Source organism: Pongo abelii, chromosome 19, assembly GCF_028885655.2.
Source record: "Pongo abelii isolate AG06213 chromosome 19, NHGRI_mPonAbe1-v2.0_pri, whole genome shotgun sequence".
NCBI classification, from domain to species: domain Eukaryota; kingdom Metazoa; phylum Chordata; class Mammalia; order Primates; family Hominidae; genus Pongo; species Pongo abelii.
The window spans coordinates 87,278,263-87,299,174 of NC_072004.2; the positions used below are offsets into that span (position 1 = coordinate 87,278,263).

General features: G+C 39.2%; 1 long non-coding RNA gene across 1 annotated transcript; it reads left to right on the forward strand.

The window, feature by feature from the left end:
- The first annotated feature begins 3,483 nt into the window (after positions 1 to 3,483).
- LOC129051102 (uncharacterized) lies at positions 3,484 to 19,410 on the forward strand. Its single transcript, XR_008515150.2, has 3 exons — positions 3,484 to 3,572; positions 14,674 to 14,770; positions 18,877 to 19,410. It is a non-coding gene; the product is annotated as an uncharacterized LOC129051102 (long non-coding RNA).
- The last annotated feature ends 1,502 nt before the right edge of the window (positions 19,411 to 20,912 follow it).

The window sequence follows — 20,912 nt, forward strand, 5'->3', positions numbered from 1 at the left end:
CCTCACCGCCAATACCATGAGAGCAGCTTTACTTTTCAGCTGCTTCCCAGCAGAGCCAAAGCACTGAGTCAGGCACACTCTCCTTCTGATGCATTTCCAAGAGGATTGTCCAATATTCAGATTTTGCCCTGTGGCCCCCAACCCAGAAAATTTCCCCATGCAATCCAAATGGCAAAAACAAGAACTGAACCTGTGCCTTGGTCCTGATTAGCACCAAAAGGTGGCCAAAGTTCTCACTGTGGAGAGTGGAAATAGAAGCAAGCAAGGTATTGCATAATTGAATGTGAAATGTTTTCATGAATTTAAATGAGAAGTATTTAAACAAATTTATACTTTTCTGGATTATGATTCTGACTGCTTACTGAAGTTGCAGAAAAAGGCCAGGAGCAGTGACTTATTCCTGTAATCCCAGCCCTTTGGGAGGCTGAGGCAGAAGGATTGCCTAAGACCAGGAGTTCAAGACCAGCCTGGGCAACACAGCGAGATCCTAGCTGTACAGGAAATTTAAAAATTAGCTGGGTGTGATGGTGTGCACCTGTTAGATCTCGGGAGTTCAAGGCTGCAGTGAGCTGTGATCACACCACTGAATTTCAGCTTGGGCGACAGAGTTAAACCTTGTCTCTTAAAGAAAGAAAGGTGCGAAAAAGAAAACAAGATAAATGTTAAACAAAATAGGACGATGGACAGCCAGGGCCCATGCAGACTCAGATGAACACATTCCTACAGATGCTTCTGTGGGAAGAGAGGAGAAGAACGTGGGTGTTTGTGTTCATTTTCACACAGCCCTTTCTTTAACCCCAAGAAAAAGAAATATTACAGCTGGAGCATTTCTTATTCTTCTCTTGGTTCAGAGTAAGGATGTTTTCATGTGTACATGCACACACAAGCATATGTGGAAGTCGGGGTCTATTAAGTATGGAGACCCCATATGGTTCCTTCATACCTCCCCCTATTCCAGAGTTGAAGCAATCGTGGAAATGGACGGAGTCCAGAGTTTATTCCTCAAACTACACGTTCAGTCTTGAACTTTATTTCTTTTAACCAAAGAGTCGTTATAAGCAATAATTATGATAAAAGGGTAATTAGATACAGATTTAAGGATAAACCAGAAGAAAACACAGTGAATCCTCTGCAATTTAAGTCCACATGCACTAATTCAAATTTTACATATTTCAATTAAAAATAATTCGTGCTGCTCTATCTCCAAAGGCCATTTCAGATGGCATACTGCCTGCCAGTGTTTGGAGAACTCTGCTACTGAGGGTGGTTAGGTGGGTGTATTAGTTCTCATGCTGCTAATGAAGACATACCCAAGACTGGGTAATTTATAAAGGAAAGAGGTTTAATGGACTCAGTTCCACGTGGTTAGGGAGGACTCACAGTCATGGCAGAAGGCAAAGAAGGAGCAAAGTCACATCTTGCATTGTGGCAAGCAAGAGAGAGCATGTGCAGGGGAACTCCCCTTAATAAAACCGTCAATCTCGTGAGACTTACTATCGTGAGAACAGCATGGGGAAAGACCCACCCCCATGATTCAATTACCTCCAATCAGGCCCCTCCCATGACACATGGGAATTATGGGAGCTACAATTCAAGATGAGATTTGGGTGAGGACACAGCCAAACCCTATCAGTGGGTGTGGACCTTCCCCAGCTGTCACAGCATTTACCCCAGGAAAACGTGTGCCTGTGCATCGCTCTGTGTGTTCAGGTGGTTTTCATTTGTCATTACACATTCTCATAGATTGCCTCTCTTCTCCTTAGGTACGGCTGGAGGATTGTTAGATATAAGCTAATTCCTTACTCAACCATCCGTTGAGCCCCTGTTAGATCCCAAGCAAGCGTGTCCTACTCTTAGGATACAAAGATGACTCAGGCAGGGTCCCTGTCCTCAATACTTTACAGTAAAATGGAGGAAACTAGGCCCAGTGTAGGGGCTCATGCCTGTAATCCCAGTACTTTGGGAGGCCAAGGTGGGTGGATCACGAGATCAGGAGATCAAGACCATCCTGGCCAACATAGTGAAACCCTGTCTCTACCAAAAATACAAAAATTAGCTGGGCATGGTGGCACGTATCTGTAATCCCAGCTACTCAGCCTCAGGAGGCTGAGGCAGGAGAATCACTTGAACCCAGGAGGCAGAGGTTGCAGTGAGCTGAGATCCCACCACTGCACTCCAGCCTGGCGACAGAGGGAGACTCCATCTCAAAAAAAAAAAAAAGGAGGAAACTAACCAGTTACAAACTATGATCAAGTCTGGCAAGTACTGCAATACAAATAAACATGGGATTGCATGGGAACACAAAGGGATGGGGACTGCAGACGCTGGGTGGAGATTGACAGCCTTAGAGCCACAGGGGGTCTGAAACTTGTTTGGCCTGGACGCTGCATATAATATATATACCTGAATTTGAAGACACTTAGGGCTTTGAACTCAACAATTTGCTGCAGTCCCCACCCTGCCTAATTGCCTTCATTTACTTGGGTGGCCATTGCTGGTGACAGAATGAGAAAACTGGCTGAGTTCACAAGGGAATGAAGAAGTGATGTCCAAGCTGGCTAAACCTAGGCTCTACGTTAGCCACAAGGAGGAAGGGACGGGACTTGAGAAGAGCAAACCTTCTGTGAAATGGAGTGTGAGTGTGAATGGGACCCACTGCTGGAAAAGTCACATGGAGTTCCATATTTCTGAGGAGGGACAGTGGAGAACACTTTAAAGAACACTTTAAAGAATTCAGAGTAACTTTGGAAATTAATTATATATATGTAAATATAATTAACATATATATTTCTATTTAATATATATTATATAATTTAATATATTAATTGCATGTTTCTATTTAATACATTATATAATTTAATATATATTAAATAGAAATATGCAATTAATATATAATTAATATATTATGCATTATCTATTAAATATTATTAAATTTATATCATATATTAAATAAAATAAATTAATCTAATTAATATATAAATAAAATAAATTAATCTAATTAATATATAAATAAAATAAATTAATCTAATATATAAATAATATAAATTAATCTAATATATAAATAATATAAATTAATATAATTATAAAATATATAATTATATAATTATAATGTGTATATTATATGTATCTCCTGTAAATATTGTTTACAAATATATATTTACCTCTTCACAGCCATTTGTTATAGATCTCAAACAAGGCTTTTGTTTAATTTTGTAGTGTTTTCCCTTTTGAGTACAGGGTCTGGATTGGGGTCACCAAATCAAATACAGGATGCCCAAATTTGAATTCCAAATCAACAATGAATTTTTAAAATCAAAGTATGTCCCAAATATTTACATAGGAACATACACTAGGAAAAAAATAGGCCCTAAATATTACATGGGACATACTTATAATGAAAAAAATGTTGCTTCTCTGAAATTCAGAATTCACTGGATGCCCTTTATTCTTGTCTGCGGAATCTGGCAGCCCTGGCATTCATACTGGAGAGCCCCTCAGGGCAGTCCTGTTTCCGTGACGTAGCTTGCAGTTGGACAGACATTCAGATGCTTTCAGAAAGCCTAGGGAGTCTGGTGAGCACATCTCACATCTTTTAGCCCACAAACAGCTCCCTGTTCAGTCTGTAACCTCTTCCCACCCTCTGATATCACTCCCTATCCTTGGGCCACACTCCCAGACATCCTGAGAGCAGATTAGAAGGAGAGTGGGTGTGAACAGGTAACCCTGAGAATTTGGAGGCTGAGTGGGAGAGAGTAGGTGAGGAAGAGGGTAAATTGTCAACAAAATGTCAGCAGCTTGCTGGTGGAAGTTCAACAATGACCATGTTGCTTTAATACAAAGTGTGGGCCGGGCACGGTGGCTCACACTTGTAATCCCAACACTTTAAGAGGCTGAGGTGGGCAGATCACCTGAGGTCAAGGGCTCAAGACCAGCCTGGCCAACATGGTGAAACCCCATCTCTACTAAAAATACAAAAATTAGCCAGGCATGGTGGCTGCATGCCTGAAATTCCAGCTACTCGGGAGGCTGAGGCAGGAGAATCGCTTGACTTCAACTTGGGAGGCAGAGGTTGCAGTGAGCAGAGGTTGCGCCACTGCACTCCAGCCTGGGCAACAGAGTGAGACGTTAGACTCTGTCTCAAAACAAACAAACAAACGACAACAACAACAACAACAACAAAGTGTGGCCCAGATCCTGCAAAGCCATCCACGCTTTGGCCTATCATGGGTTCCATACAGAAGAAAGCTGGCCAAGGAGCCTGTTCTAGATGCAACTCAATCCCAATACAGATGAGGTGGCTCCTTTGGAGATATTTCCCCGAAGTGCAAGCACATCACTCCTCACAAGTACTGGTTGCCAACCTCAGAACACGGTTGCCGGCAGCATTCCAAGCAGTTGACACCCTTGCAACAACCGTTTTCCATTTTTTCTCTAATCCAGCCACTGATCCTTGAATTAGTGTCATAGGAGCTGTCTTCAGAATAGAGCAAGAAGGGACCCTGAAATCGCCAGAGGCATTTTGACTCAATATTCCAACGTGGAATTAAAATTTTAATCTAATTTGAGACAGTTATTTGGGGAATCTGTGGACTTGTCATAAGGCAGATGATTAAAGCAAAACTAAGGGATCTGAGCCTTTCTTTGTGAGGAAAATGTAAAAATGTTGGAGGAATTTGTTTCTTTTTTTATACATCCTATACAAGAAAATTATGTGATAGACACCAGGCAATGTACTTGGTCTCAGTAACCAGGCTGGGCATGGGGGAAAAGGGAAGAAAATAAAAGATCCTTTTTCATCAAGTTGTTAGTAATAATGCTTTTTAATTATTTATTTTGCCCTTGTCACTAGCCAACTTAGCAAAACACACTACAGAATACAGTTAAATGGATTTACTTTATTTGTTTTAACCAAAGAGTTCTTATAGCTTATAAACAATAATTATGATAAAAGGTCAATAGATACAGCTTTAAGGATAAATTACAAGGAAATACATTCATTCTTTCATTCATTTTGAGACAGGGTCTCACTCTGTCACCCAGGCTGGATGCAGTAGCACAATCACAGCTCACTGCAGCCTTAACCTCCTGGGCTCAAGTGATCCTTCCGCCTCAGCCTTCCGAGTAGCTAGGACCACAGGCACATGCCACCACATCTAGCTAATTCATTATTACTATTTTTTTGTAGAGATGAGGTCTCACTATGTTGCCCATGCTGGTCATGAAATCCTGGGCTCAAGTGATCCTCCCACCTCAGCTTCCCAAACTGTTGGGATTACAGACATGAACCACCTTCCCTAGCCAATGATTTCTTTTTAAACCCATATTCACTAATTCAACTTTTACATATTTCAGTTAAAAAAAAAAAAAAAAACTCATGCTGCTCTATCTCCAAAAGGCCATTTCAGATGGCATACTGCCTGACAGTTTTAGAAGAACTCTGCTACTCAGGGTGGTTAGATGGGTGTGGACCTTCCCCCAGTGTGAGGCCTAGAGCAGCTTACCTGTCACAGCATTTACCCCAGGGGAATGTGTGTCTGCATTGCTCTGTGTATTCAGATGGTTTTCATTTGTCATTACACATTCCCATAGATTCCTTATCTTCTCTTTAGGTACTGCAGGAGGATCATTAAATAAAAGCAAATTCCTTACTCAGATAAGGACAGGATTCACCATTTTGGGCATCTAAATAATTTTTTGGCCCTAAGGCCAGGCAAACACCAACGTTCAAGGATCAGAGAATCATATTCTTTCCTTCCACCATTCATCAACATTAAGAAGAAAGAATGTTATGTGTGAGGAACAACTGTTCTCATTTGGGATGCCAGTAGAGGACTTGAGGTTCCTGAAGAGAGAGTCAGTAGTTACATGTAACTCACGCAGGGGACAAGGGATGGGGTGGAGGTGGCATTTCCTGAGGTCCTGACGTCATGTCACTATTTTTTATAGGAGTCCTCCCACTCTTTGTCTGAGAACTTCATTATGTCCCTTTCTGGAGAGGCCCTAAGGACCAACAGAGAGGCGTTGTTCTACCCTGGGTACAGAGACTCCAAGATCTTGTTTTGACCTTGAGCAAATCCCATAAAGTCTTGGGACTCCATTTTACCATCTATAAAATAGAAATAATTCTACCTGCTCCTTCCAACCTCACAGGGTTGTTTTAAGGGCAAAATGTTAAGAGCATCAATTTTAAAGCATTCAGAAGTCACAATTAATGCAGCTTAGCATTCATGTAAAAATGGTTGTTATTATTCTGACAAAAGTATCAGCGTTCATCGATTTTTGTCAATGGACAGCTATTGTATAATACCCTGTATGCATGCCTAATCGCATTATACAACAGATTGCTTTTATCTTCTCACTGACTGGTCCTTCTGCCTGGAATATTCTTCTGTCATGTAGCATTCACGGTAAGTTTTCTCACCTTCTTCAAGATTTGCTCAAATGCCATCTTCTCAATCTCAACCTTATCTTCTGCTCTAACTATTTTACTTAAATTACAACACATCCCTCCACTCCTGGCATCCCTGATACTCCATGCACTGCTACATATTTGTCCATAGAACTTATTTCTTCCAACATACTATAAAATATATTGTGCTTAATATAATTATGATTGAAATAATACATTAATTTGTATCATAAACATGTCACTTATTATGTAGATGGTCTCTTGCCTGTCTCTGTTTCACAAGAGCAGAGATGTCTGACTGCTTTATTAAAGTACTCCAAGCTTATTAAGGCCAGTGCCTGGCACAAAGCAGACACTTAACAAATATTTGTTAACTAGTAAATTAAAAATAAACCTGAGGACATCCAGTGCACACTAACTATATGAACTCCATGTTCCTTGGCTTAGAATCCAAGGCCATCTGCAATGTAGTCTAAATTACCTTTTCAGTACCATCTTCCTCTTCCCACTCTTTGGTTTCCTTCTTTCGTAAGCACACATCCCAGCTAATCTGGATTGTTCCAAATATCCTGCGGAATTGTGTAAACATTTAAAATCTTGTTTCTTTTGCTTAGATGCCTACTCCCCAAATGTTCTCATTTCAAATCCTATTTATCTTTCAAGTTCAAATGCCTTTTCTTCTATGCAGCCCTTCTGGATTTTCAAACAAGGACATCATCTTCCCCTCCTCTTAACTCAGTGCCTCTAGTATGGCCCTTATGTTTACATTGCACTGTAGTTATTTGGAGGCATATTAGTCTGCTGAGGCTGCCATAACAAATGCCACTGGGCTTAAACAACATACATATATTTCCTCACAATTATGAAGGCTAGAATTCTGAAACCGAGCTGCTGGCAGGGCTGGTTTCCTCTGAAGACTGTCTCTTTTGCTTGCAGATGACTGTCTTCTCCCTCTGTCTTCACATCACCTTCCCTCTGCATGCACCTAGGTTCAAATTTCTACTTCTTATAAGGACACCAGTCATATTGGAGTAGGTCCCCTCTAAGGACCTCATTTTAACTTAATTACCTCTTTAAGGTCCTATCTCCAAATACAGTCACATTCTGAGGTACTGGAGGTTAGGATTTCAACCTATGAATTTGCAGGGAACATCATCCAGCTCCTAATGGGCACCTATCCCTTGCTCAAGGAGCTGCGAGTTCCTTTAGGATAGGCCCTTGGTCTCATCTATTTTTGTAACTCGCAAGCAATCTAGCACGGTTTCAGACCTAATTATTTCACAAAAACTGTTGAGTGAGCCATGTTTCCCAGCACAGTCTTACAGAAACCGGAGTATATGATGAAGATTCTCTTGACTCCTTTATTTCTTGCTCTTGGCAACACCTGCCGGATCAACAGGATCTTCTTCAGTTCCTCTTGACTTAGTTCTTTATCAATTTTCCTTTCCTCCAAGTTTGCTCCCCTAAAGATCCATTCCCAGTTGAAGAACTATTTGCTTCTTCAATTGCTTTTTTGCAAATGAGAATAAATTAAGCATTTATTATAACTAAGCACTCTTGCAGCTTTCAATGAGAGCAAATCTTATGTGAATGGGCTCATGTCATAGTAGATAGAATATGGTTAAAATTTAGGCAAAACTTCTACCTGAACAATGTTATAACTAATCATTCTAAGAAAAGTTAAAACCTGTCTATTTTGTATTTAGTACTTGCTGACTTTGAAGCACATGGTGTCCTTGACAACATGTACTTTAACTGTAGGATTTCTAAAGTTCTAATTAGAACTTTAGAATTGTGTACTAGAATTGTACATTTCTGTCAAAACATGAAATGCCATTAGCTAATACAGGATTCCATCTTGAGAAGACATTCATTGAAAGAACTCTAAAAACCTGTGTTTGGTGATTTACAATATGATACTCTGAGACTGGAAACACAGAGAATACTTAATTTTCTGGAAAATGGTTGACTTTTTATAGTACAAGGTAAAGATCTCATGTCGAAGTTCAGTTATACATTAAACATTCCAGTTAGCATTTACGAACAAAACTGTGACTCCCGATTTTCTGTTACTGAAACAAACATACAGCCCCTCAGGAGTACTGAGGCCACAGAAGTAATTTCTTGTATTTTTTTAAAAAGCATATCATTTGGAAGTTTACACTGAAGAACAAGAGTACCCAAAGCTCTGAAATTAAACAAAATAATCCCTGCAGTAACATTGAAGACTAGGAAGTAGTGTTCACAGGAAAAAGAAGACTGGGTTAGGTTAGAAAATTTTAATTATAGCTCTGTTTCTGCCAGACATTTCTATTGTTTTGGTGAATTGGGTAACTGATAATTGGTAACTGATAATTGGGCAATCTTTGGGCTTCAATATCTTCATCTGTAAGTAGAAAGGGCAGATGAAATAACTGTGATCCTTAAGGCAAGGCTGAATTGTGACCTTTGGGAACTTCTCCATGAATTTGGATCATATTGCAAAACCTTTCTCCACTTGATGGAAACCCCATTGATTATCTCAAGGAGTACTTAGATTGGTTGGAGAACAAAAGGCAGAGTTCATAGTATGATGGCAAGGAAAAAGGTCCCAGGACACGCCATTTCTATGAGGAACCATGACCGTGAAGAGGGTTTTCTAATCCTGTTAGTGCCTCCCACCTGCTGAAGTGAAGACACTTAGACTGTTCATCCAGAGGTCCCATGGTGAAGACAGTAAACACCCACAAGACACTGTGATGCTGAAGGCATATTGGTAAAACAAACTTAACCCCTTAGGTCACACTATGTCACCTTCCAGCTATTTTATAAGGTGTGACATGTAAAATACAATAAACATGAAGATGCTGTTGAAACCATAGGTCAAGTTCACATAGAAATAATGAAGTCAAGAGGAAAATTGACTACTTTTCCCCAAATTCCTAGATAAATGGGATATTGGTCCTGCATTGTTTAAACATGCTTGTCCTAATTAGCCTAATTTTTTAGTGAATTTATTCTAAAGGAAAAAGTCTGAGTACCACTATAGCAAATGCTGGGAGCTGCTGACATAGGCATTGCCTAACAGCTCCTAGAAAAACCTGCCTGTTACCATTCCTGATAGGTTGAACATCCATCCACCAGCTGTGAATAAAAGACCACACAGCTTTCAAGCAATCTGTCCATCAGGAAAAGCCCCATATCTGGTCAGATCACAATGAAATTTATTTGGGGTATTTTATATCAGCAAGGTGTTTTCTTCTTCTTTTGCTTGGCAAATCTCATCAAGCCCTAGGTGTGCAAAGTAAATTGATTATTAAGAGTTGACCCACTAAGCTTTCAGAAACGTGGAACACCCAAAAAGCTCATTAAGTCAGACATCTATTAATTGAATCCTGTTGGCTCGTAAACTCTAACAGAGGAGTATCTCAAAGTTTATAGAGATAGTAATAATAATTATGCATGGCATCAGGCAACAAATAATCTACTTTCCATTATTATGCATTGACCTTTTCTTGACATTTCATATGAATAGAATGATACAATATTTATAATTCTTAACATGTCTTTTGCATATGACTTCTTTCATTTAATAAAATATTTTTAAGGTTCATCCATGTTACAGCATGTATCAGTACTTTGTTCCTTTTTATTGCCAAATAATTTTCCATTGTGTGGGATACTCTACATTTTGTTTATCCATTCACCAATTGATAGACATTTGGATTGTTTACATTTTGAGGCAATTTTGAATAATGCTGTTATGAACATTTACATATAAGTCTGTGTGGATGTATGTTTTTATTTATTTTTTGGTAAATACCCAGAAGTAAAATTATTGGGTCATGGTAAACTTACGTTTACATTTAAGAAACTGCTGAATTACTTTCCAATATGGCTACAATATTTTGCATTCCCAACAGCCATGTAGGAGGCTTTAGGTATCTTCACATTCTTGCCAACATTTGTTATTATCTGTCTTTATCATACTGTCAAGAGTTTTGGCGCTCAGCTTATATTTTGGTCCATGTGAATCTGGATATTCTCTACATAAATAAGTATGCACAGCAAGAAAAAAAAATTTTAAGCTATTGATAAATTGCCATAAGTGTACGCACACTTAAAGACTTCCTGATAGTCCATAATCATTTCCTCTATTACATCAAAAGTTCCCAAATTACAACCTGTCACTCGCTTTACCATGTGAAAATAAGCTATTGTTCTTCTCTCTGCATCTTAACTATTTGATTACCTCCAATGTTGCCTGGTATGAAAAAGTTTCAATAGCAGCCAAGAAAAAATAACCCAGAAGTGGTGAAAGAAGAAATGACAAACTGGAGTTTTTCAATAGACACAGAAAAGTATGTAGCCTGATGTTTCTAAAAAGGAAATGGAAGCAGCTCAAGATCATAGCTGCAAAATCTGAGCTGTGAGCCTTGGCTCCTTCGCATTTCATCAGTTACCAGTGGCTCCACTGAAATAGAAAGGTTAGTCATTACTCAGTGGAAAGTTTTGTTGAAGAAAAACACATATATACTCATGGAATATCTTGTCCAGACCACAAATCACTTTACAAGTGACAATCAATTAGGACCCATAACACATGCACAAGGCGGTTCTACCCCATGTTGCAGCAAAACCTTGCTGAACCTAATTATTTCTTCGGACAGATATTTGGAGGAGAGTACTGGGACACTGAAATTTCATGAAAACTTTTTTAGAACAGATAAAGGCCACTTATGCATGTTGAGGGGAAAGACATCCCTTTGTCTAAGCCACCTAGAAAAGTAGCAGAATACATCTAATAGATTTGTCATACATTATAACCTCCTCCTCTTTGGGGAATATGGGTTAAGTGAGACTCTTCCCACTTGGTTTTAAGACATTTAATGGTATTTTTCTCATTTTTATAATATCTAACTTTGACCAACACAGACTAGTAATAGTGGTAGACTCTTTAGTTTGCAGCTTATTCAACAGTTATTGAACACTACCTGTATGCAGGCATTGAACTTCCTAGAATTGTCAAATCAAGTATTTTTTTTCTAGCAGTAGTGTCACAGCACTAAGGTTGCTGGCAGTTGGTGTTGACAAGGTTGGGCATGGGAAGTGGAAGAACCACAAGACAGATTAAATCATGAAACCTCTGTGGTATAAGAGAAGGAGCTAAACAGAGAAATTCCAACTCTTATTCTCTAGGTTTATGACATCATTAGTGAGTCCATTAAGTACTTTGTTGATGTTGGGGTGTTCTATTCCCCCCGAAATCCAGAACTTTTCCAGTTTTGGTCAGTGCTTGAGCCATCAGGCCAAGTGCTATTTTCAGCTCCGGCAGCTCCCTTGTTTTGTGAGTTCAGCCCAGACAGGAAACCACCCAGTCTGGGAAGGTTCAGTTAGATCCCAAAAGAGCACACACACTCAGGTGCAAGATCTTCAAGGCAGCAAGGGATGTTACAGTTAATCACACCCTGCCTAAGAAGTGAACAGGCAGTCATTGTTTTTCCAAGAGATGAATGCTACTTAGTGTGTGTGTGTGTGTATGCATGCAAATATTTGGGGTAGATCTAAAAGGTGTTTTATAAATCCTGCTGCTCTGCTCCATGTGGACCATGTAGATTTCCCATGGATTTCCACAGAGAATTGGTGAAAAACTTAGAAATAGTTTTATTCTAGAAAGCCCTTTTTTTTTCCCACTGGAAGTGGCTGTGATTAAAATTTTTATGTGTAGGGGAAGAATGCCCAGCAGATTTTGTAAATGGACAAACTCTCTGCCACATACAGAACTGTAGTCTAGGATTTGGAAAACTTCTTTAAGGTGTTCTTGACTTACAAGGAAGAAAGCTTATCTGAGGCTCCAATTAAATAAGTCCATCTGGCATTGCTGGTCCTACCAATGCCAACAGTGGCATCAGAGATTAAGGAAGAGAGGAAGAGGGTACTAGGAGTCATCAGATCATCCAAAAGTACATGTGATATTTGGGACATAATTATACTAAAAAATTACTCATTGTTTATCTGAAATTCAAATTTAACAGTTTCCTGTATTTTCTCTGGCAACTCCATCATTGATACTCATCACTCACCTTTGTGACTGAGGACTAAGCTCTGTTTTTGTTTTGTTTTGTTTTGTTTTGTTTTGCTTTGTTTTGTTTTTAATCTTGCCCAAATTCCTATCTAAGGGGTCTGGGGAGTCAGGCCCTATAAACCATAAATTCTCACTAGATGGGTTTTACTTAACCCTATATGTTGTGTCCTACTTTCCAATATGACTCTGGCATAACATTATGAGACAAGGAAGAAAATCAAAATATTTTCCCCCCAAACATGTTTCTTTGCCATATCTTGAAATGGCCCTGCAAAGCTGTCCCTGGTAGGGGAAAATGTGTATGCATAAATAATCTGTGTTAACTTAGTTAGATCTTTTTCTTCCAGGCCTTTCCAATCCTGCAGAGATTAAGTAATAGCCTAGCACCTTTTTGAAGGTCTGAATAGGAAACATTTGCCATCTATTGTCTCTAAGGGCTGCCACTATAAGACTTCAAAAGAACCTTGGTCTCCACAATCTTTTATTTTAACCTGAACATTTCCTTTCTATTGATCCCAGGTCTTTAGACAAACTCAACCAATTGTCGATCAGAAAATGTTTGAATTTACCTATAGCCTGGAAGCTCCCTGCCCCCAACCTTTGAATTGTTCCGTCTTTCTGAACCAAATCAATGTATTTCTTAAATGTATTTGACCAATGTCTCATGTCTCCCTACAATGTATAAAACCAAGCTGTACTCCAACCATCTTAGGCACATGTTCTCAGGACCTCCTGAGGGCTGTGTTATGGACCATGGTCAGTCATATTTGGCTCAGAATAAATCTCTTCAGATATTTTACAGAGTTTGACTCTTTTCATTGACATGACAATCCTCCTGCCTCAGCTTCCTGAGTAGCTGGGACCACAGGCATGCACCCCCATGCCCAGCTATTTTTTATATTTTTTGTAGAGATGGGATTTTGTTGTGTTGCCCAGGCTGGTCTTGAACTCCTGGGCTCAAGCAACCCTCCCACCTCAGCCTCCCAAAGTGTTGGTCTTTATTTGCCCCAAGGGCCTAGAGTTCAGAACAAAATAGATCATCTACTAATGCTCATTGGATGAGTAGATGGATGGATTATTAATATAACTCAAATCTTTAATTCTTCTAAGTTCCATATTTCACATTAAGTGTCCAATTTTAAGTTCATTGGGGAAATAAAATCAATGAGACAATTCAGTTACATGAATTAAGATCAGATTATTTAATATGGGAGTTAGTTTCTGCATTTGGCAGGTTGATACCAAATTGGGGTGAAGTGCTCTCTTGGAAGGTGAAACCAAGAAGTTCTATTCAATCATGAGTAGCTAACACCTATTGAAGCCTCATTATAGGCTACTATATCTTTGTATTAACATTTGATTCTCACAAAACCCTAAAAGGTAGGAGACTAACTCTCTTTCACAGATGAGAAAAGTAAGACACAGAGAAGTTAAGTAATTTATTCAACATTACACAGCTGTTAAGTAGTATTGGAATTTGAAGCCAGGCAGTCTGGCTTCAAAGCTAGTATCATAACTATACAGCTACACAGCATCTCAATTAGAAAGTACTAGGTATTTAACTATGCTGGCTCCATAGCTTTTGCTTCAGGAAGCAAGTGAATTTTTCTGGAATATCTATGTCCGGCCTTCTTTCTCTACTAGCCAATACTATTCATGAATAGAGCTGTCAGAGTCATCTCCTTCTGCAACCCTCTCTCTCCCTCTCCCCCATATAACCCTCAGCCAACATTGCAAATGGCTTTCCGAAATGGTGACAACATACGAGAGAAACTCCCAATGGAACTTATGCCCCAACTTCAAGAGTTGAAGTAAATCCTCCCTCCCTCCAACCTCTGCCCCAGAAAAGAGAACAGGGTAGAAAAGTAGAAACAATTCATACAGTCTAAGAAGACATATTTTGTGAAACTTGGTGCTTGTTGGGAGAGGATGGGACTGAAGATATCTCACAGACTGTAGACTCAAGTCCAATAGGTAAACAGAGACCCAGAAAGCTGGACATAATTTATGTTATTAAAAGATGACTCAGGTGATCTCAAGTGATTCATACCATTCATGTTTGAGGAGAAAATGATTTTGGAAAATTTCTTAAAATCATTTCACATAGAGAACTATAAAAATATTAGGTGTCATGCTATTTTATCTGCATTTGATAGAGATGTAATGTGCTTTATTATTCAATTTAAAACTAATATTTTAGGTGATGACAGGTTGAGAAGACTGGATTCACAGAACTGGAACTGGAAATTATCAACTGGGAAAATCTAATGCAGCTTGACTGATGGCTGGAAGGAATAGTAAGTTTGAATTAGCATTTTGGAAAGCCAGTTCATCAACTGTCATAAGCCAATGTTAAGGGGAAAAATAAAGTGTTAAAACATGAGATCTTTCACTTAGAAAGAAGGAAAAAATGCTACAAAAGGCCAATGGCTTCATATTAAGAGACATTTCCAAAGAAGGGTGTCGAAAGTATATCCTAAGATTTGTTTTCTTCCAGAACTACTTCTAAAGAAAACTAAATAATTATTCACTTGTAATGATTTGGGTAAAATTCTCACTGGGCAAATAGGGATAACCAGAATGATGCTTTATTTCCTAAGATTATTTAAATTTCATGTCAGAGGGCTTTCAGTTCGACGTACAGTGACCTGTATTCATTTCTATTCCATCATCTACCCACATCTTACCACAACAGCTCACTGGGTTTTGGTGTTCCAGGGCTTAAAAACACAGCTGAGGGATCTGCTACTTCAGAAATATTGAAAATCACTGGCACTGTCTTGGGATATCAATGTCCTATGTTCCATGTTCCTCAACCAAACAACCAGATGCCTCAAATCCATAATACTTTCAACATTCTGAGTATAGTGAGGAACAAGAGAAATGCCTGCTCTATTTAACCAACACTACCCAGGCCATAGGGTCTTCTCACGGTCAAGCTCAGTAGATACAAGCAAACCCAATACAGGATGCAGTAGGGTACATGATCCAGGTGTGTAATTGCCCAAGTCTGTTGATCCATTTCATCTCATCAGGATGCAAAACCTCATTTTCTCAAAGCAAAACTCTCAGCTTCACTCTTGGGTGGAGGTGAGGGGGAGCACATAGATCAAAGACAAATAATGAGAATGCAGAACTTCCTGTGCCCACCTTTCACGGAAGGGAAACTCTTGAGTAACCTTATCAAAGTGGATATGACCAAGGGGTACCATTCTTTATGCTTTGGATCTGATGCAGTCTCAAGTCAAATTGATTCCCTCATTAAGAAACATCAAGAAAATTTCACATAGAAAACACTGATAGTACAGGGAGATAAAGGATGGAATAGGAAAAAGAAAAGAAAAAAACAGAGCAAAGTGGGTAGAGAGGTTTCCTGAAGCCTTGCTCAGATTGAGACTCTGAATCTCTGCCAGACCATGTGAAGCTTGCTGTTGTTTTTTAAGTCTCTGTTTCATTAAGACCAGGAGTTGGGCAAAGTTCCCTCTTGATCATGGGGCCAATCTGCTTCTCTGTTATTGCTACCATTGAGAAAGAAAGAAAAAAAAACATATTTGGCATTATAGCTTAGACAAATTTACATTTCATTGTGGAAGATTTGTGTTTGTTCAACTTTACTCAGTTCCGATCTGTTCCAGCCAAATCACTTTTTTTATCCTTCTTCCTCATTATAGTAGGGAACAAAAGGAAAAGACAGGAGATAGAGATGGAAATAGAGATAGAGATAGAGGGGGAAAGACAGGGGAGAAATAGAATATAGGCTCCTTAGGGCCCAGTGAATTCTGCCCACCCCCCTTTAAAGTGGTACATTTCCTATATGTGTTCAAAGATTTGGAATTTGGGTTAAACTGTTTCTTGATCACCAGTTGTTTCAAATATGGAAAGAAAATAGGAGTCATTATGGCTTGGTTGTTTTTTAAAGAAATAAAAAATCTTTTATAAGGCTGAATACAACACAAGTAGGACTATCTTGGTTTCTACCCCCAAAATAAACCCTTGTTTCTAATACGACAAAAGAACTTCATTTTAGAGCGATTATATCCATCACACTATTCCATGTCTTGGTCTTTTAAAGGAATATTAACAGAATGTCTCAGGCTTGACCAGTTGTAGACAATAATTATGCCTAGCGGTGCCTTAAGATCCTGTGACCAAATGATTCCCGGTAAGCCCCATTTAGCATTTATCAGTGTATTTGCTAGTGGCACAAAACAGTCCCTATTTCAAGAGAACTCTCCGATGTGAAGCTGTAGACCACAGAAGATGAAAGACAGAAAACCTGGAAAATAAAAACCTCATCTTCGAAACTGGCATTAGCAGACTGTAATATTCAACAACCACAACAAAATCTAAATAAATAAAGTAAGGCCACAAGACTTCAGTTGAAACCAGAACCAATTGTCCAAGTGCCTTATCAGGAATGATCCGAGCCCCGAGATGGAGGTGAAGTGAATGAAGTAAGCGAGCTAGAAAATCAGATCCTCAGAGCACGCAAATCCACCCTTCTCAGGTTCTTATGCATTTGGAAAAGGTCTACTGCATTTGGAATTATTTGACTTTAAAAAAAAAAAGAAAAATTGGTGACTATTGACTTCATTTTCCTTAAAAGTATAGATAGATATGTATACACGTATAGCTCTACAAATACACATTCCAAATAAATTAGGAAATGATATAATTAGTTTAGCATGGTGGTTGCAGTCACTTGCACAAAAAAAAAAAAAAAAAAAAAAAAAAAGGAAGAAAGATCTAACTGCCTGTTTTTGGCTATTTAAGGAATTTAAAGGACTCCACACAGGTTTATCCTAGTAATGCATTCTGAGTTTGGAAACTTAATATCTGCCGTCCTGATAGAAAATGACCAAAATTGATTTGACCAAGTCTCTGAATTGTAGAATATTTCAGAGCATGTTTTGAATATTACCTGGTATTTGTCCTACACAGCCAGAAAAGGCCAACTCAGGAGGTAGGGGGTGGGAAAGGGAATAAAAAAGAAGAAGAAAGAGTAGGGAGTGCAGGAGGAGAAGTGGGGAAGAGGAGTGGGGAGAGGTAGAAAAGAGGAAAAGAAATAAATAAGAATTACTGGCCAGGGACAGTGGCTTACGCCTGTAATCCCAGCATTTTGGGAGGCTGAGGCGGGAGGATCACGAGGTCAAGAGATCGAGACCATCCTGGCCAACATGGTGAAACCCCGTCTCTACTAAAAATACAAAAATTAGCCAGGCGTGGTGGTGCGTGCCTGTAATCCCAGCTACTCGGGAGGCTGAGGTAGGAGAATCACTTAAACCCAGGAGGTGGAAGTTGCAGTAAGCCAAGATCGTGCCATTGCACTCCAACCTGGGTGACAAGAGCGAAACTCCGTCTAAAAAGAAAAAAAAAGTTACATTATGATACAAGAAAGAGGTGATATATTTCCACCAATCATCGCCAAAAATCTGATATTTTCACCAACCACAGTGCAACGTGCATGACTTAGATCCAGTGCCTTTAAGCCGTTTACCTAATGAATGATTCATACCTCAGATCAAACCCAAGCTACAAGTAGCACATTGAATTAACTTAAGAGGGATAAAAGAACCCACTGTAAGCTCTCTTCCACTCATTTCAAAATGAACTCCAAATCTCTTTGGTTTTCTTAGGAGACTTTCAAAAACTGACCTGTCAGTAGCACACTGAGACTTACTGCATGTCCAGAGGATATAAATGTTAGGCATGGTACATTTTTTTTCCTCAATGCATTTGACTGTATAATTGTTATAACAGTTTTTTCTTCATCCACATTTACCTTAGCAGACAAATTACAAGACAGGAATTCCGAAAGAATTGGCACTTACTTGATATCAATAAGTCAATGGGAGAAGTGTGAAGTCTTATCTTGATCAGAACATTCTCACTGACTGCTTAAGTAAACCACATCACCAGATGACTACACCACCCCACCTAACCCAACACTGCTGTATGCTGAAATAAAACACAAGCCAGAATAAGTGTCTGAACCACATACTTCCTGGGTGCCTACTGTTCTAAGCACTATGCTGGCTGCTGGGCGAATAAAAGCTGGTAAACAAGAGAGGCATGATCATTGGTTTTACAGATTTTTCATCTAGAGAGTGAGAAAGTCATTCAGGAAATAGTCATCCAAATGTGTCAAGTACTGTGAAGGGCAAGTGCTGGGTATCGTGACATCATAAAGTGGAAGGACCTAATTTAGGTAAGGTAGAGAGGGGAAAGGTATCAGCAAAAGTCTGAACTTGTTGCAAAAACCTTATTTTCTATTGCACACTCAAAATCTCACAAAAGTGACATAAAAGACAATCTGAGTGAGCAAAGGAGTAAGGGTTGATTGATTCATTGGAGTTTTAATTTTTATCTTGTTTGAAAGTACCTTTTTTTTTTTTTTCTCCAGGTAAATGGGATACAGGATTCCATTGAGAAAACAGAATCAACAATCAACAAGAGAGAGTAGACAGAGGCTTTCTGAACTGGAAGTCAACATGAGGCAGCTATCAGTGAGTTTCTACCATCAGGCGGGAAGAATTCTCTTTGCTTATGTCATGGTGAAGAGATATCAGGTGACTGAAGCAGAACTTCACCCAGAAGCCCTGAAGCTGGAGGCAAATGCTTTCAGTCTTTATTACAATTCTCAGGAGCCCACATCCTGTTTTCTCCCAGGCTCTGAACTCATCTGCATAGTCAGAATGTTCCTTCCAGCTCTGGGTCTCTCTGCTGGGTTGGGAACTATTTTAATAGCCGCTTGATGCCTCATAGGTTTACTATGAATGGCATTGTGCAAGAGGGGCCCAGCTCCTGGTGTCTATTAAATTATACTACTATTTTGCACTTTGAATTTCCATACACAGAGCAAAATGTAAAGCGCTCAGTCCTTCTTACCTATAGAAGAACCAAGACTAGGCCTCAGACTTCCTGATTCCTTGCCTCAATCCTTGCTAAAGTGTTTATTTTTGTATCTGTGGGTAGCGAGGGGAAAAAGGCACTTTATCTTTTCCAGATTCGAGGTTTGTAAAATATTATGTGCCCTTGTCTAAATTGCAGTGTCACTTTCTACAGTATATTTGTATTATTAAAAATTGATCAAGTTAAATGACTGGTAAAATACGTGGTAAAGCACTAAACAATTGCCGAGTGAACTTAAATGCATTTCCAGTACCTGATGTCACAAAATCTCCTGTGAGCATCAGGAAAATGGTAAGGTTTTATTTACCATAATAAGAGTCATCTTAAACATATGCAAAATGCATTTAGCCTAATATAGGCTATAAGTGGATAACTGTTTAAACTAAATGTTTCATTTAACTGCCCTTATTAAGTGCTCTGAGAACACAGGTCATAGAATCACAAATTGCAGACTTGGAAACCGTCACCCAGTCCAACCCCTTATCAGGTGTTTAAATGTCTCTAGTGATAGAGGTCTCACTACCTCCTAAACAGCCCTTTAGGCAGCTTTGAATTTTAAAAGCTGCAATCCAGAAGAGCAATAAGAAAGAAAAAAAAGTCTCCAACTCAACTTCAATGTAGAGAATAGACAAGTTACCAAGAGTACAAAATGGCATTTTACCAGGATTGTTAAATGAAGAAATCATCTGTTAAATAAATAAAACGTTGCCTTAAATGGGAGCAGAGCCGATGTAGAGCTAATACACCAAGACGTTAGTTTAACAAATGTTTATTGAATATTTATTATATACCTAGTACGGCTGTAGGCATTAGGGATAAAATAATGAATAAAATGGACTATGTTCTGGTAGCTTGTAATAGAATAGGTTGTGTAAGGATAGTTTGTACAAGTAATGATAGTAAGCAGTTTTTGTGCTACATGCCAAGTTTCAAGTTTTGTTCTAAGCATTTTATGTATGTTAATGTATTTGAACTTCACGATGATCCTACCGAAAGGTACTCTTATTACCCTGTTGTATTCCTCTATATGAGAAGACTGGAGTTTTCCCCAAAGTCCTGAAACTAGCACATGAAGAGACCGTATTGTGCATCCAGGCATCTTAGCCTCAAGCTTCATCTCTTAGTCATAGTGCTTGGCTGTCTTTTAGAAAAGGAGAGGAGGGCCAGGCGGGGTGGTTCACACCTGTAATCCCAGCACTTTGGGAGGCCGAGGCAGGCAAATCACCTGAGGTCAGGAGTTCGAGACCAGCCTGGCCAACATAGTGAAACCCCATCTCTACTAAAAGTACAAAAGTTAGCTGGGCATGGTGGCACATGCCTGTAATCCCAGCTACTCAGGAGGCTGGGGCAGGAGAATTGCTGGAACCCGGGAGGCGGAGGTTGCAGTGAGCCCAAATCGGGCCACTGCACTCCAGTTCCAGCCTGGTGGATAGAGCAAGACACTGTCTCAAAAAAAAAAAAAAAAAAAAAAAAGGAAAGGAGAGAGAGAGAGAGAAAGAAAGAAGGAAAGAAAGAGAGAGAGAGGAA